This window comes from Drosophila eugracilis, unplaced genomic scaffold (assembly GCF_018153835.1).
Source record: "Drosophila eugracilis isolate 14026-0451.02 unplaced genomic scaffold, ASM1815383v1 contig_226, whole genome shotgun sequence".
Lineage (NCBI taxonomy): Eukaryota > Metazoa > Arthropoda > Insecta > Diptera > Drosophilidae > Drosophila > Drosophila eugracilis.
The window spans coordinates 37,207-63,543 of record NW_024573070.1 but is presented as its reverse complement, the minus strand read 5'-3'; the positions used below and the strand labels follow the sequence as shown (position 1 = coordinate 63,543).

At 32.0% G+C, this 26,337-nt stretch overlaps 6 non-coding genes across 6 annotated transcripts; all 6 read left to right on the top strand.

Moving 5' to 3' along the window:
• Nucleotides 1-4,296: 4,296 nt before the first annotated feature.
• Nucleotides 4,297-6,289, top strand: LOC121530116. The gene has a single exon (XR_005993800.1). It is a non-coding gene; the product is annotated as a small subunit ribosomal RNA (ribosomal RNA).
• A 632-nt stretch (nucleotides 6,290-6,921) lies between these two features.
• Nucleotides 6,922-7,101, top strand: LOC121530129. The gene has a single exon (XR_005993812.1). It is a non-coding gene; the product is annotated as a 5.8S ribosomal RNA (ribosomal RNA).
• Nucleotides 7,102-7,503: 402 nt separating this feature from the next.
• On the top strand, nucleotides 7,504-11,457 carry LOC121530120. Its single transcript, XR_005993804.1, has one exon. It is a non-coding gene; the product is annotated as a large subunit ribosomal RNA (ribosomal RNA).
• Nucleotides 11,458-15,900: 4,443 nt separating this feature from the next.
• Nucleotides 15,901-17,895, top strand: LOC121530113. Its single transcript, XR_005993797.1, has one exon. It is a non-coding gene; the product is annotated as a small subunit ribosomal RNA (ribosomal RNA).
• Nucleotides 17,896-18,527: 632 nt separating this feature from the next.
• On the top strand, nucleotides 18,528-18,707 carry LOC121530128. The gene has a single exon (XR_005993811.1). It is a non-coding gene; the product is annotated as a 5.8S ribosomal RNA (ribosomal RNA).
• A 400-nt stretch (nucleotides 18,708-19,107) lies between these two features.
• Nucleotides 19,108-23,063, top strand: LOC121530124. The gene has a single exon (XR_005993808.1). It is a non-coding gene; the product is annotated as a large subunit ribosomal RNA (ribosomal RNA).
• The last annotated feature ends 3,274 nt before the right edge of the window (nucleotides 23,064-26,337 follow it).

Genomic DNA, 26,337 nt, shown 5'->3' with positions numbered 1-26,337 from the left:
AAATTATATATATTTTTGATATATTTTTAATTATTACGATAATAAAGAATATTTTAAAGTATATATAATTTATAAGTAACCAGCTTGCCTTCATTGGCTACAATGGGAGTCTATAAGTGTCCAATAGTTCCCATTTTGATGAAGGCAGCGAAATGAAGGTTCATTATCTAATAAGAGATGTATATAAAGAGAGATATATAAAAAAAGAAATTAAACAAGTACAAGTCTCATAAAGAGACTAAGTTAATAATAATATGGGAGTCTATATGTGTCCAATAGTCCCCATAATGGTAGCCAAATGAAACGTCATCTTATTAGTGACGCCGTAATAAAACCACTTCTACATAAATAAAGAAATTATACAAGTACAAGTCTCATAAAGAGACTAAGTTAATAATATGGGAATCTATAGGTGTCCAATAGTCCCCATAATGGTAGCCAAATGAAACGTCATCTTATTAGTGACGCCGTAATAAAAGCACTTCTATATAAATAAAGAAATTATACAAGTACAAGTCTCATAAAGAGACTAAGTTAATAATATGGGAGTCTATAGGTGTCCAATAGTCCCCATAATGGTAGCCAAATGAAACGTCATCTTATTAGTGACGCCGTAATAAAAGCACTTCTACATAAATAAAGAAATTATACAAGTTCAAGTCTCATAAAGAGACTAAGTTAATAATATGGGAGTCTATAGGTGTCCAATAGTCCCCATAATGGTAGCCAAATGAAACGTCATCTTATTAGTGACGCCGTAATAAAAAAGCACTTCTATATAAATAAAGAAATTATACAAGTACAAGTCTCATAAAGAGACTAAGTTAATAATATGGGAATCTATAGGTGTCCAATAGTCCCCATAATGGTAGCCAACTGAAACGTCATTTTATTAGTGACGCCGTAATAAAAACATTTCTATATAAAGAAAGAAATTATACAAGTACAAGTCTCATAAAGAGACTAAGTTAATAATATGGGAATCTATAGGTGTCCAATAGTCCCCATAATGGTAGCCAAATGAAACGTCATATTATTAGTGACGCCGTAATAAAAACACTTCTATATAAAGAAAGAAATTATACAAGTACAAGTCTCATAAAGAGACTAAGTTAATAATATGGGAATCTATAGGTGTCCAATAGTCCCCATAATGGTAGCCAACTGAAACGTCATTTTATTAGTGACGCCGTAATAAAAACATTTCTATATAAAGAAAGAAATTATACAAGTACAAGTCTCATAAAGAGACTAAGTTAATAATATGGGAATCTATAGGTGTCCAATAGTCCCCATAATGGTAGCCAAATGAAACGTCATATTATTAGTGACGCCATAATAAAAAAACTTCTATATAAATAAAGAAATTATACAAGTACAATAATTCGTATCAAAAAGTAACTAAATTATCTTAATATGATATCTGTAAAATTCTTAAATAACGATGGATTGACTTGGTATAATAATAAATGAATGGATTATTAAGAAGGTTTTCACACATGTGCGTGTGTACCTATAATTATTATATATTATATATATAATATATTTATATATATATATAAAAAAAACCTATACAATATTTCTATATTATATAGGAAAATAACATATAAACATAGGCAGGCAGTTGTTGCCGTCCAAAAACTTATGTTATCCCAATAATAAGATATTTAACATTATTCATATAAATATATAATAATTTATATATTGATATGACTTATATATACAATATTTATATGAAATAATAAGAAAATATATCTATATTTATATTATGTGGTAGGAAGTGGTTGCCGACCAGATATATTGACCAAAATTTATGTTATGTCAAAAATATTAAGAAATTATGTATAATACATATAAATATAATAAGTTATATATTGATATAACTTATAAATACAATACTTATATGGAAATAATACAAAAAAATATATACATTATATGGAAAAAAATAGAAAAATCCATAATATGATGAAACCTTAGTATGAAAAATGACGTTTTCACTGAAGGCGTGTCCAAAAACATATATAGGTAGGCAGTGGTTGCCGACCAGATATATTGACCAAAACTTATGTTATGTCAATAATAATAAGAAATTATGTATTATACATATAAATATGATAAGTTATATATTGATATAACTTATAAATACAATATTTATATGAAATAATAAGAAAATATATCTATATTATATGGAAAATATAGAAAAATCAATAATATGATGAAACCTTAGTATGAAAAATGACGTTTTTACTGAAGTCGTGTCCAAAAACATATATAGGTAGGCAGTGGTTGCCGACCAGATATATTGACCAAAACTTATGTTAAGTCAATAATAATAAGAAATTATGTATTATACATATAAATATAATAAGTTATATATTGATATAACTTATAAATACAATATTTATATGAAATAATATAAAAAAATATATATATTATATGGAAAAAATAGAAAAATCCATAATATGATGAAACCTTAGTATGAAAAATGACGTTTTCACTGAAGGCGTGTCCAAAAACATATATAGGTAGGCAGTGGTTGCCGACCAGATATATTGACCAAAACTTATGTTAAGTCAATAATAATAAGAAATTATGTATTATACATATAAATATAATAAGTTATATATTGATATAACTTATAAATACAATATTTATATGAAATAATATAAAAAATATATATATTATATGGAAAAAATAGAAAAATCCATAATATGATGAAACCTTAGTATGAAAAATGACGTTTTCACTGAAGGCGTGTCCAAAAACATATATAGGTAGGCAGTGGTTGCCGACCAGATATATTGACCAAAACTTATGTTAAGTCAATAATAATAAGAAATTATGTATTATACATATAAATATAATAAGTTATATATTGATATAACTTATAAATACAATATTTATATGAAATAATATAAAAAAATATATATATTATATGGAAAAAATAGAAAAATCCATAATATGATGAAACCTTAGTATGAAAAATGACGTTTTCACTGAAGGCGTGTCCAAAAAACATATATAGGTAGGCAGTGGTTGCCGACCAGATATATTGACCAAAACTTATGTTATGTCAATTATAATAAGAAATTATGTATTATACATATAAATATAATAAGTTATATATTGATATAACTTATAAATACAATATTTATATGAAATAATATAAAAATATAATTATATTATATGGAAAAAATAGAAAAATCCATAATATGATGAAACCTTGGTATGAAAAATGACGTTTTCACTGAAGGCGTGTCCAAAAACATATATAGGTAGGCAGTGGTTGCCGACCAGATATATTGACCAAAACTTATGTTATGTCAATAATAATAAGAAATTGAATATTATACATATAAATCTAATAAGTTATATTAATATGACTTATAGGTTCAATATGTATATGAGACACTATTAAAACTTTCTTTATAATATAAGAGAGTATATACATCTTGGGTGCCAAAAAGAATGAAAAATACCCATTTTCAGGACAGCGTGTCCAAAAACTACTATATGATGGTCAGTTGTTGGCCATCCAGTATTGATCAAAATTTACATTATATATATAAATTTTGTCAATATTATAAAAAGGGAAATTTATAATAATAATATTATCCGTATAAATTTGTTACAATTTTCTCTTAGAATATTGAACTTGGCTACGCGGTTAATATTTATTGCCCTTAGATAATATCGTTGAAACAAAGGCCAAGGTGTTATATATTACTATATAACTACAATTCGTTTCCAATTATTATCGTTAATTTTCAACAGAAAGGTGGTATATACTGTAACTTGATTGATATACTATATATTTACCTAACAATTGGATCGTAGAATATCGTTTTCGGTATTATGTGGTTCAGCGAGATCAAAGGAATTGTAAAAATATATTTTTATATAAGCGTTCGGTTTTATATTATATATATTACTCGAAAGTTTATATGAAAAAAATAAATTTTAAATTTATCATCAAAATGCAAATGATTTAATTCAATATTTATATTGATTAAACAAAAATTAAACATGTGTGGATACAATAATATTGTATGTTGAAATAAAATGATATTTTAGAATGAAATTATGTATATGGTATTTATAAAATATATAATGGAAATATATATTATTGTATTGAAAACTATTTCAATCGATAATAAAACTGGAGAACAAAAAAAAGAAATACGATGGCTTTAATAAGTGGCCGTATTCGAATATAAGAAATAAATAAATTATTTCTACAAGAGAAATACAAATTTCTATTCAAAAATATGAAAATGAAATATGATTAAAAACATTATTCTGGTTGATCCTGCCAGTAGTTATATGCTTGTCTCAAAGATTAAGCCATGCATGTCTAAGTACACACGAATTAAAAGTGAAACCGCAAAAGGCTCATTATATCAGTTATGGTTCCTTAGATCGTTAACAGTTACTTGGATAACTGTGGTAATTCTAGAGCTAATACATGCAATTAAAACATGAACCTTATGGGACATGTGCTTTTATTAGGCTAAAACCAAGCGATCGCAAGATCGTTATATTGGTTGAACTCTAGATAACATGCAGATCGTATGGTCATGTACCGACGACAGATCTTTCAAATGTCTGCCCTATCAACTTTTGATGGTAGTATCTAGGACTACCATGGTTGCAACGGGTAACGGGGAATCAGGGTTCGATTCCGGAGAGGGAGCCTGAGAAACGGCTACCACATCTAAGGAAGGCAGCAGGCGCGTAAATTACCCACTCCCAGCTCGGGGAGGTAGTGACGAAAAATAACAATACAGGACTCATATCCGAGGCCCTGTAATTGGAATGAGTACACTTTAAATCCTTTAACAAGGACCAATTGGAGGGCAAGTCTGGTGCCAGCAGCCGCGGTAATTCCAGCTCCAATAGCGTATATTAAAGTTGTTGCGGTTAAAACGTTCGTAGTTGAACTTGTGCTTCATACGGGTAGTACAACTTACAATTGTGGTTAGTACTATACCTTTATGTATGTAAGCGTATTACCGGTGGAGTTCTTATATGTGTTGAGATACTTGTATTTTTTCATATGTTCCTCCTATTTAAAAACCTGCATTAGTGCTCTTAAACGAGTGTTATTGTGGGCCGGTACAATTACTTTGAACAAATTAGAGTGCTTAAAGCAGGCTTCAAATGCCTGAATATTCTGTGCATGGGATAATGAAATAAGACCTCTGTTCTGCTTTCATTGGTTTTCAGATCAAGAGGTAATGATTAATAGAAGCAGTTTGGGGGCATTAGTATTACGACGCGAGAGGTGAAATTCTTGGACCGTCGTAAGACTAACTTAAGCGAAAGCATTTGCCAAAGATGTTTTCATTAATCAAGAACGAAAGTTAGAGGTTCGAAGGCGATCAGATACCGCCCTAGTTCTAACCATAAACGATGCCAGCTAGCAATTGGGTGTAGCTACTTTTATGGCTCTCTCAGTCGCTTCCCGGGAAACCAAAGCTTTTGGGCTCCGGGGGAAGTATGGTTGCAAAGCTGAAACTTAAAGGAATTGACGGAAGGGCACCACCAGGAGTGGAGCCTGCGGCTTAATTTGACTCAACACGGGAAAACTTACCAGGTCCGAACATAAGTGTGTAAGACAGATTGATAGCTCTTTCTCGAATCTATGGGTGGTGGTGCATGGCCGTTCTTAGTTCGTGGAGTGATTTGTCTGGTTAATTCCGATAACGAACGAGACTCAAATATATTAAATAGATATCTTCAGGATTATGGTGCTGAAGCTTATATAGCCTTCATTCACGGTGGCAGTAAAATGTTTATTGTGTTTGAATGTGTTTATATAAGTGGAGCCGTACCTGTTGGTTTGTCCCATTATAAGGACACTAGCTTCTTAAATGGACAAATTGCGTCTAGCAATAATGAGATTGAGCAATAACAGGTCTGTGATGCCCTTAGATGTCCTGGGCTGCACGCGCTACAATGAAAGTATCAACGTGTATTTCCTAGACCGAGAGGTCCGGGTAAACCGCTGAACCACTTTCATGCTTGGGATTGTGAACTGAAACTGTTCACATGAACTTGGAATTCCCAGTAAGTGTGAGTCATTAACTCGCATTGATTACGTCCCTGCCCTTTGTACACACCGCCCGTCGCTACTACCGATTGAATTATTTAGTGAGGTCTCCGGACGTGATCACTGTGACGCCTTGTGTGTTACGGTTGTTTCGCAAAAGTTGACCGAACTTGATTATTTAGAGGAAGTAAAAGTCGTAACAAGGTTTCCGTAGGTGAACCTGCGGAAGGATCATTATTGTATAATATCCTTACCGTTAACAAAAAATTTGTATTATATTTATTTATAATTCAAATAAAAACAATTTGCCAAAATAAATAACAAAAAGAATTCATGAAATTCAAAAAATGATGGTGTAGTGGCGGTCATCATTATATATATATCAACACAAATGAACATATAATGGCTTTTCCTTAATTATATGTATTTTATGGAGTGTGGATGGAGGAGGAGAAAGACTTTATTATAAGAGGCACAAAGTCAAAATGCAAATGCATTTTTAAATAATATTTATCATGTGTGTATATGGACCATAATATAACACGCGTTGCGAATATGTATTGTTCATCTCAGCTATGAGCATACGTTGGATTATGCAACAACCTAAAATATACAATGTTGTACCTGGTATTCTTCAGGTTAATGTTTTATATAAATCCCAATGTATATCGCTTAAAAAGTATTCATACCGTAAATTGCCCGTAAATCACTTGATATACATTGCTTATATAAAACTAAGACATTTCGCAACATTTATTTTAGGTATAAAAACATATTTATTGAAGGAATTGATATATGCCAGTAAAATGGTGTATTTTTAATTTCTTTCAATAAAAACATAAATGACAAAATTAAAAACCAAATATTAAAACTCTAAGCGGTGGATCACTCGGCTCATGGGTCGATGAAGAACGCAGCAAACTGTGCGTCATCGTGTGAACTGCAGGACACATGAACATCGACATTTTGAACGCATATCGCAGTCCATGCTGTTATAGTACTTTAATTAATTTTATAGTGCTGCTTGGACTACATATGGTTGAGGGTTGTAAGACTATGCTAATTAAGTTGTTTATAAAATTTGAAATCAGATTTTATAAGCGTATGGTATATTATTGGATACAAATAATTAAATTATTTTATTCATAATATTAAAAAAAATATGAAAAAAAACATTATCTCGCATTTGTTATTTATTTGAATGTGAAAAAACGAAGAGAAATATTTTCGATTTCAGTCAAATAATACTGAGAAATGTCTAGCATAAAAATTTATCTAGAATTGTCTCATATTAATGATATGAAAATTGAAAGCAAATGGAAATGTTATTGTTCTTCGTTGGTTCGTTTAAAATAGCATATAAAAATGGAAATATAATTGTAAACGAATTTATTAAAATGTTTTTATCATTATATATATAAAAGAATTAATTGCATTAAAAATGTTATATACAACCTCAACTCATATGGGACTACCCCCTGAATTTAAGCATATTAATTAGGGGAGGAAAAGAAACTAACAAGGATTTTCTTAGTAGCGGCGAGCGAAAAGAAATCAGTTCAGCACTAAGTCACTTTGTCTATATGGCAAATGTGAGATGCAGTGTATGGAGCGTCAATATTCTAGTATGAGAAATTAATGATTTAAGTCCTTCTTAAATGAGGCCATTTACCCATAGAGGGTGCCAGGCCCGTATAACGTTAATGATTACTAGATGATGTTTCCAAAGAGTCGTGTTGCTTGATAGTGCAGCACTAAGTGGGTGGTAAACTCCATCTAAAACTAAATATAACCATGAGACCGATAGTAAACAAGTACCGTGAGGGAAAGTTGAAAAGAACTCTGAATAGAGAGTTAAATAGTACGTGAAACTGCTTAGAGGTTAAGCCCGATGAACCTGAATATCCGTTATGGAAAATTCATCATTATAATTGTAATATTTAAACAATATTATGATAATAGTGTGCATTTTTTCCATATAAGGACATTGTAATCTATTAGCATACAAAATTTATCATAAAATATAACTTATAGTTTATTCCAATTAAATTGCTTGCATTTTAACACAGAATAAATGTTATTAATTTGATAAAGTGCTGATAGATTTATATGAATACAGTGCGTTAATTTTTCGGAATTATATAATGGCATAATTATCATTGATTTTTGTGTTTATTATATGCACTTGTATGATTAACAATGCGAAAGATTCAGGATACCTTCGGGACCCGTCTTGAAACACGGACCAAGGAGTCTAACATATGTGCAAGTTATTGGGATATAAACCTAATAGCGTAATTAACTTGGCTTTATAATGGGATTAGTTTTTTAACTATTTATAGTTAATTAACACAATCCCGGGGCGTTCTATATAGTTATGTATAATGATATTTATATCATATATGCCTCTAACTGGAACGTACCTTGAGCATATATGCTGTGACCCGAAAGATGGTGAACTATACTTGATCAGGTTGAAGTCAGGGGAAACCCTGATGGAAGACCGAAACAGTTCTGACGTGCAAATCGATTGTCAGAATTGAGTATAGGGGCGAAAGACCAATCGAACCATCTAGTAGCTGGTTCCTTCCGAAGTTTCCCTCAGGATAGCTGGTGCATTTTAATATTATATAAAATAATCTTATCTGGTAAAGCGAATGATTAGAGGCCTTAGGGTCGAAACGATCTTAACCTATTCTCAAACTTTAAATGGGTAAGAACCTTAACTTTCTTGATATGAAGTTTAAGGTTATGATATAATGTGCCCAGTGGGCCACTTTTGGTAAGCAGAACTGGCGCTGTGGGATGAACCAAACGTAATGTTACGGTGCCCAAATTAACAACTCATGCAGATACCATGAAAGGCGTTGGTTGCTTAAAACAGCAGGACGGTGATCATGGAAGTCGAAATCCGCTAAGGAGTGTGTAACAACTCACCTGCCGAAGCAACTAGCCCTTAAAATGGATGGCGCTTAAGTTGTATACCTATACATTACCGCTAAAGTAGATGATTTATATTACTTGTAATATAAATTTTGAAACTTTAGTGAGTAGGAAGGTACAATGGTATGCGTAGAAGTGTTTGGCGTAAGCCTGCATGGAGCTGCCATTGGTACAGATCTTGGTGGTAGTAGCAAATAATCGAATGAGACCTTGGAGGACTGAAGTGGAGAAGGGTTTCGTGTGAACAGTGGTTGATCACGAGTTAGTCGGTCCTAAGTTCAAGGCGAAAGCCGAAAATTTTCAAGTAAAAACTGAAATATACAAATAAAAGCTGGAAATAATATACTTGAATAATTTTGAACGAAAGGGAATACGGTTCCAATTCCGTAACCTGTTGAGTATCCGTTTGTTATTAAATATGGGCCTCGTGCTCATCCTGGCAACAGGAACGACCATAAAGAAGCCGTCGAGAGATATCGGAAGAGTTTTCTTTTCTGTTTTATAGCCGTACTACCATGGAAGTCTTTCGCAGAGAGATATGGTAGATGGGCTAGAAGAGCATGACATATACTGTTGTGTCGATATTTTCTCCTCGGACCTTGAAAATTTATGGTGGGGACACGCAAACTTCTCAACAGGCCGTACCAATATCCGCAGCTGGTCTCCAAGGTGAAGAGTCTCTAGTCGATAGAATAATGTAGGTAAGGGAAGTCGGCAAATTAGATCCGTAACTTCGGGATAAGGATTGGCTCTGAAGATTGAGATAGTCGGGCTTGATTGGGAAACAATAACATGGTTTATGTGCTCGTTCTGGGTAAATAGAGTTTCTATCATTTATGGTAGTTACTTGTTCCCCGGATAGTTTAGTTACGTAGCCAATTGTGGAACTTTCTTGCTAAAATTTTTAAGAATACTAGTTGGGTTAAACCAATTAGTTCTTATTAATTATAACGATTATCAATTAACAATCAATTCAGAACTGGCACGGACTTGGGGAATCCGACTGTCTAATTAAAACAAAGCATTGTGATGGCCCTAGCGGGTGTTGACACAATGTGATTTCTGCCCAGTGCTCTGAATGTCAAAGTGAAGAAATTCAAGTAAGCGCGGGTCAACGGCGGGAGTAACTATGACTCTCTTAAGGTAGCCAAATGCCTCGTCATCTAATTAGTGACGCGCATGAATGGATTAACGAGATTCCTACTGTCCCTATCTACTATCTAGCGAAACCACAGCCAAGGGAACGGGCTTGGAATAATTAGCGGGGAAAGAAGACCCTTTTGAGCTTGACTCTAATCTGGCAGTGTAAGGAGACATAAGAGGTGTAGAATAAGTGGGAGATATTAGACCTCGGTTTGGTATCGCCAATGAAATACCACTACTCTTATTGTTTCCTTACTTACTTGATTAAATGGAACGTGTATCATTTCCTAGCCATTATACGGATATATTTATTATGTCTTATGGTATTGGGTTTTGATGCAAGCTTCTTGATCAAAGTATCACGAGTTTGTTATATAATTGCAAACAAATTCTTTAATAAAACGGTGCATTTATGTATTTTTGATTTGAAAATTTGGTATAACTCCAATTACTCAGGTATGATCCAATTCAAGGACATTGCCAGGTAGGGAGTTTGACTGGGGCGGTACATCTCTCAAATAATAACGGAGGTGTCCCAAGGCCAGCTCAGTGCGGACAGAAACCACACATAGAGCAAAAGGGCAAATGCTGACTTGATCTCGGTGTTCAGTACACACAGGGACAGCAAAAGCTCGGCCTATCGATCCTTTTGGTTTAAAGAGTTTTTAACAAGAGGTGTCAGAAAAGTTACCATAGGGATAACTGGCTTGTGGCGGCCAAGCGTTCATAGCGACGTCGCTTTTTGATCCTTCGATGTCGGCTCTTCCTATCATTGTGAAGCAAAATTCACCAAGCGTTGGATTGTTCACCCATGCAAGGGAACGTGAGCTGGGTTTAGACCGTCGTGAGACAGGTTAGTTTTACCCTACTAATGACAAAACGTTGTTGCGACAGCATTCCTGCGTAGTACGAGAGGAACCGCAGGTACGGACCAATGGCACAATACTTGTTCGAGCGAACAGTGGTATGACGCTACGTCCGTTGGATTATGCCTGAACGCCTCTAAGGTCGTATCCGTGCTGGACTGCAATGATAAATAAGGGGCAATTTGCATTGTATGGCTTCTAAACCATTTAAAGTTTATAATTTACTTTATAAACGACAATGGATGTGATGCCAATGTAATTTGTAACATAGTAAATTGGGAGGATCTTCGATCACCTGATGCCGCGCTAGTTACATATAAAAACATTATTTAATACAATGACAAAGCCTAGAATCAATTGTAAACGACTTTTGTAACAGGCAAGGTGTTGTAAGTGGTTGAGCAGCTGCCATACTGCGATCCACTGAAGCTTATCCTTTGCTTGATGATTCGATTAGATGATATGGATGGATGGATTTCTATCTATATCATCTATTTAAAAATATATGTATATATTGACATTGGCTTATAATATTATTATATATTATTTAATATATATTAATGCTATAACAAAATGTTTATGTATATACATGTATAAGGGTACATATAAATTATATATATTTTTGATATATTTTTAATTATTACGATAATAAAGAATATTTTAAAGTATATATAATTTATAAGTAACCAGCTTGCCTTCATTGGCTACAATGGGAGTCTATAAGTGTCCAATAGTTCCCATTTTGATGAAGGCAGCGAAATGAAGGTTCATTATCTAATAAGAGATGTATATAAAGAGAGATATATAAAAAAAGAAATTAAACAAGTACAAGTCTCATAAAGAGACTAAGTTAATAATATGGGAGTCTATATGTGTCCAATAGTCCCCATAATGGTAGCCAAATGAAACGTCATCTTATTAGTGACGCCGTAATAAAACCACTTCTACATAAATAAAGAAATTATACAAGTACAAGTCTCATAAAGAGACTAAGTTAATAATATGGGAATCTATAGGTGTCCAATAGTCCCCATAATGGTAGCCAAATGAAACGTCATCTTATTAGTGACGCCGTAATAAAAGCACTTCTATATAAATAAAGAAATTATACAAGTACAAGTCTCATAAAGAGACTAAGTTAATAATATGGGAGTCTATAGGTGTCCAATAGTCCCCATAATGGTAGCCAAATGAAACGTCATCTTATTAGTGACGCCGTAATAAAAGCACTTCTACATAAATAAAGAAATTATACAAGTTCAAGTCTCATAAAGAGACTAAGTTAATAATATGGGAGTCTATAGGTGTCCAATAGTCCCCATAATGGTAGCCAAATGAAACGTCATCTTATTAGTGACGCCGTAATAAAAGCACTTCTATATAAATAAAGAAATTATACAAGTACAAGTCTCATAAAGAGACTAAGTTAATAATATGGGAATCTATAGGTGTCCAATAGTCCCCATAATGGTAGCCAACTGAAACGTCATTTTATTAGTGACGCCGTAATAAAAACATTTCTATATAAAGAAAGAAATTATACAAGTACAAGTCTCATAAAGAGACTAAGTTAATAATATGGGAATCTATAGGTGTCCAATAGTCCCCATAATGGTAGCCAAATGAAACGTCATATTATTAGTGACGCCGTAATAAAAACACTTCTATATAAAGAAAGAAATTATACAAGTACAAGTCTCATAAAGAGACTAAGTTAATAATATGGGAATCTATAGGTGTCCAATAGTCCCCATAATGGTAGCCAACTGAAACGTCATTTTATTAGTGACGCCGTAATAAAAACATTTCTATATAAAGAAAGAAATTATACAAGTACAAGTCTCATAAAGAGACTAAGTTAATAATATGGGAATCTATAGGTGTCCAATAGTCCCCATAATGGTAGCCAAATGAAACGTCATATTATTAGTGACGCCATAATAAAAAAACTTCTATATAAATAAAGAAATTATACAAGTACAATAATTCGTATCATAAAGTAACTAAATTATCTTAATATGATATCTGTAAAATTCTTAAATAACGATGGATTGACTTGGTATAATAATAAATGAATGGATTATTAAGAAGGTTTTCACACATGTGCGTGTGTACCTATAATTATTATATATTATATATATAATATATTTATATATATATATAAGAAAAACCTATACAATATTTCTATATTATATAGGAAAATAACATATAAACATAGGCAGGCAGTTGTTGCCGTCCAAAACTTATGTTATCCCAATAATAAGATATTTAACATTATTCATATAAATATATAATAATTTATATATTGATATGACTTATATATACAATATTTATATGAAATAATAAGAAAATATATCTATATTTATATTATGTGGTAGGAAGTGGTTGCCGACCAGATATATTGACCAAAATTTATGTTATGTCAAAAATATTAAGAAATTATGTATAATACATATAAATATAATAAGTTATATATTGATATAACTTATAAATACAATACTTATATGGAAATAATACAAAAAAATATATACATTATATGGAAAAAATAGAAAAATCCATAATATGATGAAACCTTAGTATGAAAAATGACGTTTTCACTGAAGGCGTGTCCAAAAACATATATAGGTAGGCAGTGGTTGCCGACCAGATATATTGACCAAAACTTATGTTATGTCAATAATAATAAGAAATTATGTATTATACATATAAATATGATAAGTTATATATTGATATAACTTATAAATACAATATTTATATGAAATAATAAGAAAATATATCTATATTATATGGAAAATATAGAAAAATCAATAATATGATGAAACCTTAGTATGAAAAATGACGTTTTTACTGAAGTCGTGTCCAAAAACATATATAGGTAGGCAGTGGTTGCCGACCAGATATATTGACCAAAACTTATGTTAAGTCAATAATAATAAGAAATTATGTATTATACATATAAATATAATAAGTTATATATTGATATAACTTATAAATACAATATTTATATGAAATAATATAAAAAAATATATATATTATATGGAAAAAATAGAAAAATCCATAATATGATGAAACCTTAGTATGAAAAATGACGTTTTCACTGAAGGCGTGTCCAAAAACATATATAGGTAGGCAGTGGTTGCCGACCAGATATATTGACCAAAACTTATGTTAAGTCAATAATAATAAGAAATTATGTATTATACATATAAATATAATAAGTTATATATTGATATAACTTATAAATACAATATTTATATGAAATAATATAAAAAAATATATATATTATATGGAAAAAATAGAAAAATCCATAATATGATGAAACCTTAGTATGAAAAATGACGTTTTCACTGAAGGCGTGTCCAAAAACATATATAGGTAGGCAGTGGTTGCCGACCAGATATATTGACCAAAACTTATGTTAAGTCAATAATAATAAGAAATTATGTATTATACATATAAATATAATAAGTTATATATTGATATAACTTATAAATACAATATTTATATGAAATAATATAAAAAAATATATATATTATATGGAAAAAATAGAAAAATCCATAATATGATGAAACCTTAGTATGAAAAATGACGTTTTCACTGAAGGCGTGTCCAAAAACATATATAGGTAGGCAGTGGTTGCCGACCAGATATATTGACCAAAACTTATGTTATGTCAATTATAATAAGAAATTATGTATTATACATATAAATATAATAAGTTATATATTGATATAACTTATAAATACAATATTTATATGAAATAATATAAAAATATAATTATATTATATGGAAAAAATAGAAAAATCCATAATATGATGAAACCTTGGTATGAAAAATGACGTTTTCACTGAAGGCGTGTCCAAAAACATATATAGGTAGGCAGTGGTTGCCGACCAGATATATTGACCAAAACTTATGTTATGTCAATAATAATAAGAAATTGAATATTATACATATAAATCTAATAAGTTATATTAATATGACTTATAGGTTCAATATGTATATGAGACACTATGAAAACTTTCTTTATAATATAAGAGAGTATATACATCTTGGGTGCCAAAAAGAATGAAAAATACCCATTTTCAGGACAGCGTGTCCAAAAACTACTATATGATGGTCAGTTGTTGGCCATCCAGTATTGATCAAAATTTACATTATATATATAAATTTTGTCAATATTTATAAAAAGGAAATTTATAATAATAATATTATCCGTATAAATTTGTTACAATTTTCTCTTAGAATATTGAACTTGGCTACGCGGTTAATATTTATTGCCCTTAGATAATATCGTTGAAACAAAGGCCAAGGTGTTATATATTACTATATAACTACAATTCGTTTCCAATTATTATCGTTAATTTTCAACAGAAAGGTGGTATATACTGTAACTTGATTGATATACTATATATTTACCTAACAATTGGATCATAGAATATCGTTTTCGGTATTATGTGGTTCAGCGAGATCAAAGGAATTGTAAAAATATATTTTTATATAAGCGTTCGGTTTTATATTATATATATTACTCGAAAGTTTATATGAAAAAGATAAATTTTAAATTTATCATCAAAATGCAAATGATTTAATTCAATATTTATATTGATTAAACAAAAATTAAACATGTGTGGATACAATAATATTGTATGTTGAAATAAAATGATATTTTAGAATGAAATTATGTATATGGTATTTATAAAATATATAATGGAAATATATATTATTGTATTGAAAACTATTTCAATCGATAATAAAACTGGAGAACAAAAAAAACGAATACGATGGCTTTAATAAGTGGCCGTATTCGAATATAAGAAATAAATAAATTATTTCTACAAGAGAAATACAAATTTCTATTCAAAAATATGAAAATGAAATATGATTAAAAACATTATTCTGGTTGATCCTGCCAGTAGTTATATGCTTGTCTCAAAGATTAAGCCATGCATGTCTAAGTACACACGAATTAAAAGTGAAACCGCAAAAGGCTCATTATATCAGTTATGGTTCCTTAGATCGTTAACAGTTACTTGGATAACTGTGGTAATTCTAGAGCTAATACATGCAATTAAAACATGAACCTTATGGGACATGTGCTTTTATTAGGCTAAAACCAAGCGATCGCAAGATCGTTATATTGGTTGAACTCTAGATAACATGCAGATCGTATGGTCATGTACCGACGACAGATCTTTCAAATGTCTGCCCTATCAACTTTTGATGGTAGTATCTAGGACTACCATGGTTGCAACGGGTAACGGGGAATCAGGGTTCGATTCCGGAGAGGGAGCCTGAGAAACGGCTACCACATCTAAGGAAGGCAGCAGGCGCGTAAATTACCCACTCCCAGCTCGGGGAGGTAGTGACGAAAAATAACAATACAGGACTCATATCCGAGGCCCTGTAATTGGAATGAGTACACTTTAAATCCTTTAACAAGGACCAATTGGAGGGCAAGTCTGGTGCCAGCAGCCGCGGTAATTCCAGCTCCAATAGCGTATATTAAAGTTGTTGCGGTTAAAACGTTCGTAGTTGAACTTGTGCTTCATACGGGTAGTACAACTTACAATTGTGGTTAGTACTATACCTTTATGTATGTAAGCGTATTACCGGTGGAGTTCTTATATGTGTTGAGATACTTGTATTTTTTCATATGTTCCTCCTATTTAAAAACCTGCATTAGTGCTCTTAAACGAGTGTTATTGTGGGCCGGTACAATTACTTTGAACAAATTAGAGTGCTTAAAGCAGGCTTCAAATGCCTGAATATTCTGTGCATGGGATAATGAAATAAGACCTCTGTTCTGCTTTCATTGGTTTTCAGATCAAGAGGTAATGATTAATAGAAGCAGTTTGGGGGCATTAGTATTACGACGCGAGAGGTGAAATTCTTGGACCGTCGTAAGACTAACTTAAGCGAAAGCATTTGCCAAAGATGTTTTCATTAATCAAGAACGAAAGTTAGAGGTTCGAAGGCGATCAGATACCGCCCTAGTTCTAACCATAAACGATGCCAGCTAGCAATTGGGTGTAGCTACTTTTATGGCTCTCTCAGTCGCTTCCCGGGAAACCAAAGCTTTTGGGCTCCGGGGGAAGTATGGTTGCAAAGCTGAAACTTAAAGGAATTGACGGAAGGGCACCACCAGGAGTGGAGCCTGCGGCTTAATTTGACTCAACACGGGAAAACTTACCAGGTCCGAACATAAGTGTGTAAGACAGATTGATAGCTCTTTCTCGAATCTATGGGTGGTGGTGCATGGCCGTTCTTAGTTCGTGGAGTGATTTGTCTGGTTAATTCCGATAACGAACGAGACTCAAATATATTAAATAGATATCTTCAGGATTATGGTGCTGAAGCTTATATAGCCTTCATTCACGGTGGCAGTAAAATGTTTATTGTGTTTGAATGTGTTTATATAAGTGGAGCCGTACCTGTTGGTTTGTCCCATTATAAGGACACTAGCTTCTTAAATGGACAAATTGCGTCTAGCAATAATGAGATTGAGCAATAACAGGTCTGTGATGCCCTTAGATGTCCTGGGCTGCACGCGCGCTACAATGAAAGTATCAACGTGTATTTCCTAGACCGAGAGGTCCGGGTAAACCGCTGAACCACTTTCATGCTTGGGATTGTGAACTGAAACTGTTCACATGAACTTGGAATTCCCAGTAAGTGTGAGTCATTAACTCGCATTGATTACGTCCCTGCCCTTTGTACACACCGCCCGTCGCTACTACCGATTGAATTATTTAGTGAGGTCTCCGGACGTGATCACTGTGACGCCTTGTGTGTTACGGTTGTTTCGCAAAAGTTGACCGAACTTGATTATTTAGAGGAAGTAAAAGTCGTAACAAGGTTTCCGTAGGTGAACCTGCGGAAGGATCATTATTGTATAATATCCTTACCGTTAACAAAAAATTTGTATTATATTTATTTATAATTCAAATAAAAACAATTTGCCAAAATAAATAACAAAAAGAATTCATGAAATTCAAAAAATGATGGTGTAGTGGCGGTCATCATTATATATATATCAACACAAATGAACATATAATGGCTTTTCCTTAATTATATGTATTTTATGGAGTGTGGATGGAGGAGGAGAAAGACTTTATTATAAGAGGCACAAAGTCAAAATGCAAATGCATTTTTAAATAATATTTATCATGTGTGTATATGGACCATAATATAACACGCGTTGCGAATATGTATTGTTCATCTCAGCTATGAGCATACGTTGGATTATGCAACAACCTAAAATATACAATGTTGTACCTGGTATTCTTCAGGTTAATGTTTTATATAAATCCCAATGTATATCGCTTAAAAAGTATTCATACCGTAAATTGCCCGTAAATCACTTGATATACATTGCTTATATAAAACTAAGACATTTCGCAACATTTATTTTAGGTATAAAAACATATTTATTGAAGGAATTGATATATGCCAGTAAAATGGTGTATTTTTAATTTCTTTCAATAAAAACATAAATGACAAAATTAAAAACCAAATATTAAAACTCTAAGCGGTGGATCACTCGGCTCATGGGTCGATGAAGAACGCAGCAAACTGTGCGTCATCGTGTGAACTGCAGGACACATGAACATCGACATTTTGAACGCATATCGCAGTCCATGCTGTTATAGTACTTTAATTAATTTTATAGTGCTGCTTGGACTACATATGGTTGAGGGTTGTAAGACTATGCTAATTAAGTTGTTTATAAAATTTGAAATCAGATTTTATAAGCGTATGGTATATTATTGGATACAAATAATTAAATTATTTTATTCATAATATTAAAAAATGTATGAAAAAACATTATCTCGCATTTGTTATTTATTTGAATGTGAAAAAACGAAGAGAAATATTTTCGATTTCAGTCAAATAATACTGAGAAATGTCTAGCATAAAAATTTATCTAGAATTGTCTCATATTAATGATATGAAAATTGAAAGCAAATGGAAATGTTATTGTTCTTCGTTGGTTCGTTTAAAATAGCATATAAAAATGGAAATATAATTGTAAACGAATTTATTAAAATGTTTTTATCATTATATATATAAAAGAATTAATTGCATTAAAAATGTTATATACAACCTCAACTCATATGGGACTACCCCCTGAATTTAAGCATATTAATTAGGGGAGGAAAAGAAACTAACAAGGATTTTCTTAGTAGCGGCGAGCGAAAAGAAATCAGTTCAGCACTAAGTCACTTTGTCTATATGGCAAATGTGAGATGCAGTGTATGGAGCGTCAATATTCTAGTATGAGAAATTAATGATTTAAGTCCTTCTTAAATGAGGCCATTTACCCATAGAGGGTGCCAGGCCCGTATAACGTTAATGATTACTAGATGATGTTTCCAAAGAGTCGTGTTGCTTGATAGTGCAGCACTAAGTGGGTGGTAAACTCCATCTAAAACTAAATATAACCATGAGACCGATAGTAAACAAGTACCGTGAGGGAAAGTTGAAAAGAACTCTGAATAGAGAGTTAAATAGTACGTGAAACTGCTTAGAGGTTAAGCCCGATGAACCTGAATATCCGTTATGGAAAATTCATCATTATAATTGTAATATTTAAACAATATTATGATAATAGTGTGCATTTTTTCCATATAAGGACATTGTAATCTATTAGCATACAAAATTTATCATAAAATATAACTTATAGTTTATTCCAATTAAATTGCTTGCATTTTAACACAGAATAAATGTTATTAATTTGATAAAGTGCTGATAGATTTATATGAATACAGTGCGTTAATTTTTCGGAATTATATAATGGCATAATTATCATTGATTTTTGTGTTTATTATATGCACTTGTATGATTAACAATGCGAAAGATTCAGGATACCTTCGGGACCCGTCTTGAAACACGGACCAAGGAGTCTAACATATGTGCAAGTTATTGGGATATAAACCTAATAGCGTAATTAACTTGGCTTTATAATGGGATTAGTTTTTTAACTATTTATAGTTAATTAACACAATCCCGGGGCGTTCTATATAGTTATGTATAATGATATTTATATCATATATGCCTCTAACTGGAACGTACCTTGAGCATATATGCTGTGACCCGAAAGATGGTGAACTATACTTGATCAGGTTGAAGTCAGGGGAAACCCTGATGGAAGACCGAAACAGTTCTGACGTGCAAATCGATTGTCAGAATTGAGTATAGGGGCGAAAGACCAATCGAACCATCTAGTAGCTGGTTCCTTCCGAAGTTTCCCTCAGGATAGCTGGTGCATTTTAATATTATATAAAATAATCTTATCTGGTAAAGCGAATGATTAGAGGCCTTAGGGTCGAAACGATCTTAACCTATTCTCAAACTTTAAATGGGTAAGAACCTTAACTTTCTTGATATGAAGTTTAAGGTTATGATATAATGTGCCCAGTGGGCCACTTTTGGTAAGCAGAACTGGCGCTGTGGGATGAACCAAACGTAATGTTACGGTGCCCAAATTAACAACTCATGCAGATACCATGAAAGGCGTTGGTTGCTTAAAACAGCAGGACGGTGATCATGGAAGTCGAAATCCGCTAAGGAGTGTGTAACAACTCACCTGCCGAAGCAACTAGCCCTTAAAATGGATGGCGCTTAAGTTGTATACCTATACATTACCGCTAAAGTAGATGATTTATATTACTTGTAATATAAATTTTGAAACTTTAGTGAGTAGGAAGGTACAATGGTATGCGTAGAAGTGTTTGGCGTAAGCCTGCATGGAGCTGCCATTGGTACAGATCTTGGTGGTAGTAGCACAAATAATCGAATGAGACCTTGGAGGACTGAAGTGGAGAAGGGTTTCGTGTGAACAGTGGTTGATCACGAGTTAGTCGGTCCTAAGTTCAAGGCGAAAGCCGAAAATTTTCAAGTAAAAACTGAAATATACAAATAAAAGCTGGAAATAATATACTTGAATAATTTTGAACGAAAGGGAATACGGTTCCAATTCCGTAACCTGTTGAGTATCCGTTTGTTATTAAATATGGGCCTCGTGCTCATCCTGGCAACAGGAACGACCATAAAGAAGCCGTCGAGAGATATCGGAAGAGTTTTCTTTTCTGTTTTATAGCCGTACTACCATGGAAGTCTTTCGCAGAGAGATATGGTAGATGGGCTAGAAGAGCATGACATATACTGTTGTGTCGATATTTTCTCCTCGGACCTTGAAAATTTATGGTGGGGACACGCAAACTTCTCAACAGGCCGTACCAATATCCGCAGCTGGTCTCCAAGGTGAAGAGTCTCTAGTCGATAGAATAATGTAGGTAAGGGAAGTCGGCAAATTAGATCCGTAACTTCGGGATAAGGATTGGCTCTGAAGATTGAGATAGTCGGGCTTGATTGGGAAACAATAACATGGTTTATGTGCTCGTTCTGGGTAAATAGAGTTTCTATCATTTATGGTAGTTACTTGTTCCCCGGATAGTTTAGTTACGTAGCCAATTGTGGAACTTTCTTGCTAAAATTTTTAAGAATACTAGTTGGGTTAAACCAATTAGTTCTTATTAATTATAACGATTATCAATTAACAATCAATTCAGAACTGGCACGGACTTGGGGAATCCGACTGTCTAATTAAAACAAAGCATTGTGATGGCCCTAGCGGGTGTTGACACAATGTGATTTCTGCCCAGTGCTCTGAATGTCAAAGTGAAGAAATTCAAGTAAGCGCGGGTCAACGGCGGGAGTAACTATGACTCTCTTAAGGTAGCCAAATGCCTCGTCATCTAATTAGTGACGCGCATGAATGGATTAACGAGATTCCTACTGTCCCTATCTACTATCTAGCGAAACCACAGCCAAGGGAACGGGCTTGGAATAATTAGCGGGGAAAGAAGACCCTTTTGAGCTTGACTCTAATCTGGCAGTGTAAGGAGACATAAGAGGTGTAGAATAAGTGGGAGATATTAGACCTCGGTTTGGTATCGCCAATGAAATACCACTACTCTTATTGTTTCCTTACTTACTTGATTAAATGGAACGTGTATCATTTCCTAGCCATTATACGGATATATTTATTATGTCTTATGGTATTGGGTTTTGATGCAAGCTTCTTGATCAAAGTATCACGAGTTTGTTATATAATTGCAAACAAATTCTTTAATAAAACGGTGCATTTATGTATTTTTGATTTGAAAATTTGGTATAACTCCAATTACTCAGGTATGATCCAATTCAAGGACATTGCCAGGTAGGGAGTTTGACTGGGGCGGTACATCTCTCAAATAATAACGGAGGTGTCCCAAGGCCAGCTCAGTGCGGACAGAAACCACACATAGAGCAAAAGGGCAAATGCTGACTTGATCTCGGTGTTCAGTACACACAGGGACAGCAAAAGCTCGGCCTATCGATCCTTTTGGTTTAAAGAGTTTTTAACAAGAGGTGTCAGAAAAGTTACCATAGGGATAACTGGCTTGTGGCGGCCAAGCGTTCATAGCGACGTCGCTTTTTGATCCTTCGATGTCGGCTCTTCCTATCATTGTGAAGCAAAATTCACCAAGCGTTGGATTGTTCACCCATGCAAGGGAACGTGAGCTGGGTTTAGACCGTCGTGAGACAGGTTAGTTTTACCCTACTAATGACAAAACGTTGTTGCGACAGCATTCCTGCGTAGTACGAGAGGAACCGCAGGTACGGACCAATGGCACAATACTTGTTCGAGCGAACAGTGGTATGACGCTACGTCCGTTGGATTATGCCTGAACGCCTCTAAGGTCGTATCCGTGCTGGACTGCAATGATAAATAAGGGGCAATTTGCATTGTATGGCTTCTAAACCATTTAAAGTTTATAATTTACTTTATAAACGACAATGGATGTGATGCCAATGTAATTTGTAACATAGTAAATTGGGAGGATCTTCGATCACCTGATGCCGCGCTAGTTACATATAAAAACATTATTTAATACAATGACAAAGCCTAGAATCAATTGTAAACGACTTTTGTAACAGGCAAGGTGTTGTAAGTGGTTGAGCAGCTGCCATACTGCGATCCACTGAAGCTTATCCTTTGCTTGATGATTCGATTAGATGATATGGATGGATGGATTTCTATCTATATCATCTATTTAAAAAATATATGTATATATTGACATTGGCTTATAATATTATTATATATTATTTAATATATATTAATGCTATAACAAAATGTTTATGTATATACATGTATAAAGGTACATATAAATTATATATATTTTTGATATATTTTTAATTATTACGATAATAAAGAATATTTTAAAGTATATATAATTTATAAGTAACCAGCTTGCCTTCATTGGCTACAATGGGAGTCTATAAGTGTCCAATAGTTCCCATTTTGATGAAGGCAGCGAAATGAAGGTTCATTATCTAATAAGAGATGTATATAAAGAGAGATATATAAAAAAAGAAATTAAACAAGTACAAGTCTCATAAAGAGACTAAGTTAATAATATGGGAGTCTATATGTGTCCAATAGTCCCCATAATGGTAGCCAAATGAAACGTCATCTTATTAGTGACGCCGTAATAAAACCACTTCTACATAAATAAAGAAATTATACAAGTACAAGTCTCATAAAGAGACTAAGTTAATAATATGGGAATCTATAGGTGTCCAATAGTCCCCATAATGGTAGCCAAATGAAACGTCATCTTATTAGTGACGCCGTAATAAAAGCACTTCTATATAAATAAAGAAATTATACAAGTACAAGTCTCATAAAGAGACTAAGTTAATAATATGGGAGTCTATAGGTGTCCAATAGTCCCCATAATGGTAGCCAAATGAAACGTCATCTTATTAGTGACGCCGTAATAAAAGCACTTCTACATAAATAAAGAAATTATACAAGTTCAAGTCTCATAAAGAGACTAAGTTAATAATATGGGAGTCTATAGGTGTCCAATAGTCCCCATAATGGTAGCCAAATGAAACGTCATCTTATTAGTGACGCCGTAATAAAAGCACTTCTATATAAATAAAGAAATTATACAAGTACAAGTCTCATAAAGAGACTAAGTTAATAATATGGGAATCTATAGGTGTCCAATAGTCCCCATAATGGTAGCCAACTGAAACGTCATTTTATTAGTGACGCCGTAATAAAAACATTTCTATATAAAGAAAGAAATTATACAAGTACAAGTCTCATAAAGAGACTAAGTTAATAATATGGGAATCTATAGGTGTCCAATAGTCCCCATAATGGTAGCCAAATGAAACGTCATATTATTAGTGACGCCGTAATAAAAACACTTCTATATAAAGAAAGAAATTATACAAGTACAAGTCTCATAAAGAGACTAAGTTAATAATAGGGAATCTATAGGTGTCCAATAGTCCCCATAATGGTAGCCAACTGAAACGTCATTTTATTAGTGACGCCGTAATAAAAACATTTCTATATAAAGAAAGAAATTATACAAGTACAAGTCTCATAAAGAGACTAAGTTAATAATATGGGAATCTATAGGTGTCCAATAGTCCCCATAATGGTAGCCAAATGAAACGTCATATTATTAGTGACGCCATAATAAAAAAAACTTCTATATAAATAAAGAAATTATACAAGTACAATAATTCGTATCATAAAGTAACTAAATTATCTTAATATGATATCTGTAAAATTCTTAAATAACGATGGATTGACTTGGTATAATAATAAATGAATGGATTATTAAGAAGGTTTTCACACATGTGCGTGTGTACCTATAATTATTATATATTATATATATAATATATTTATATATATATATAAGAAAAAACCTATACAATATTTCTATATTATATAGGAAAATAACATATAAACATAGGCAGGCAGTTGTTGTTGCCGTCCAAAACTTATGTTATCCCAATAATAAGATATTTAACATTATTCATATAAATATATAATAATTTATATATTGATATGACTTATATATACAATATTTATATGAAATAATAAGAAAATATATCTATATTTATATTATGTGGTAGGAAGTGGTTGCCGACCAGATATATTGACCAAAATTTATGTTATGTCAAAAATATTAAGAAATTATGTATAATACATATAAATATAATAAGTTATATATTGATATAACTTATAAATACAATACTTATATGGAAATAATACAAAAAAATATATACATTATATGGAAAAAATAGAAAAATCCATAATATGATGAAACCTTAGTATGAAAAATGACGTTTTCACTGAAGGCGTGTCCAAAAACATATATAGGTAGGCAGTGGTTGCCGACCAGATATATTGACCAAAACTTATGTTATGTCAATAATAATAAGAAATTATGTATTATACATATAAATATGATAAGTTATATATTGATATAACTTATAAATACAATATTTATATGAAATAATAAGAAAATATATCTATATTATATGGAAAATATAGAAAAATCAATAATATGATGAAACCTTAGTATGAAAAATGACGTTTTTACTGAAGTCGTGTCCAAAAACATATATAGGTAGGCAGTGGTTGCCGACCAGATATATTGACCAAAACTTATGTTAAGTCAATAATAATAAGAAATTATGTATTATACATATAAATATAATAAGTTATATATTGATATAACTTATAAATACAATATTTATATGAAATAATATAAAAAAAAATATATATTATATGGAAAAAATAGAAAAATCCATAATATGATGAAACCTTAGTATGAAAAATGACGTTTTCACTGAAGGCGTGTCCAAAAACATATATAGGTAGGCAGTGGTTGCCGACCAGATATATTGACCAAAACTTATGTTAAGTCAATAATAATAAGAAATTATGTATTATACATATAAATATAATAAGTTATATATTGATATAACTTATAAATACAATATTTATATGAAATAATATAAAAAAATATATATATTATATGGAAAAAATAGAAAAATCCATAATATGATGAAACCTTAGTATGAAAAATGACGTTTTCACTGAAGGCGTGTCCAAAAACATATATAGGTAGGCAGTGGTTGCCGACCAGATATATTGACCAAAACTTATGTTATGTCAATTATAATAAGAAATTATGTATTATACATATAAATATAAAAAGTTATATATTGATATAACTTATAAATACAATATTTATATGAAATAATATAAAAAAATATATATATTATATGGAAAAAATAGAAAAATCCATAATATGATGAAACCTTAGTATGAAAAATGACGTTTTCACTGAAGGCGTGTCCAAAAACATATATAGGGTAGGCAGTGGTTGCCGACCAGATATATTGACCAAAACTTATGTTATGTCAATTATAATAAGAAATTATGTATTATACATATAAATATAATAAGTT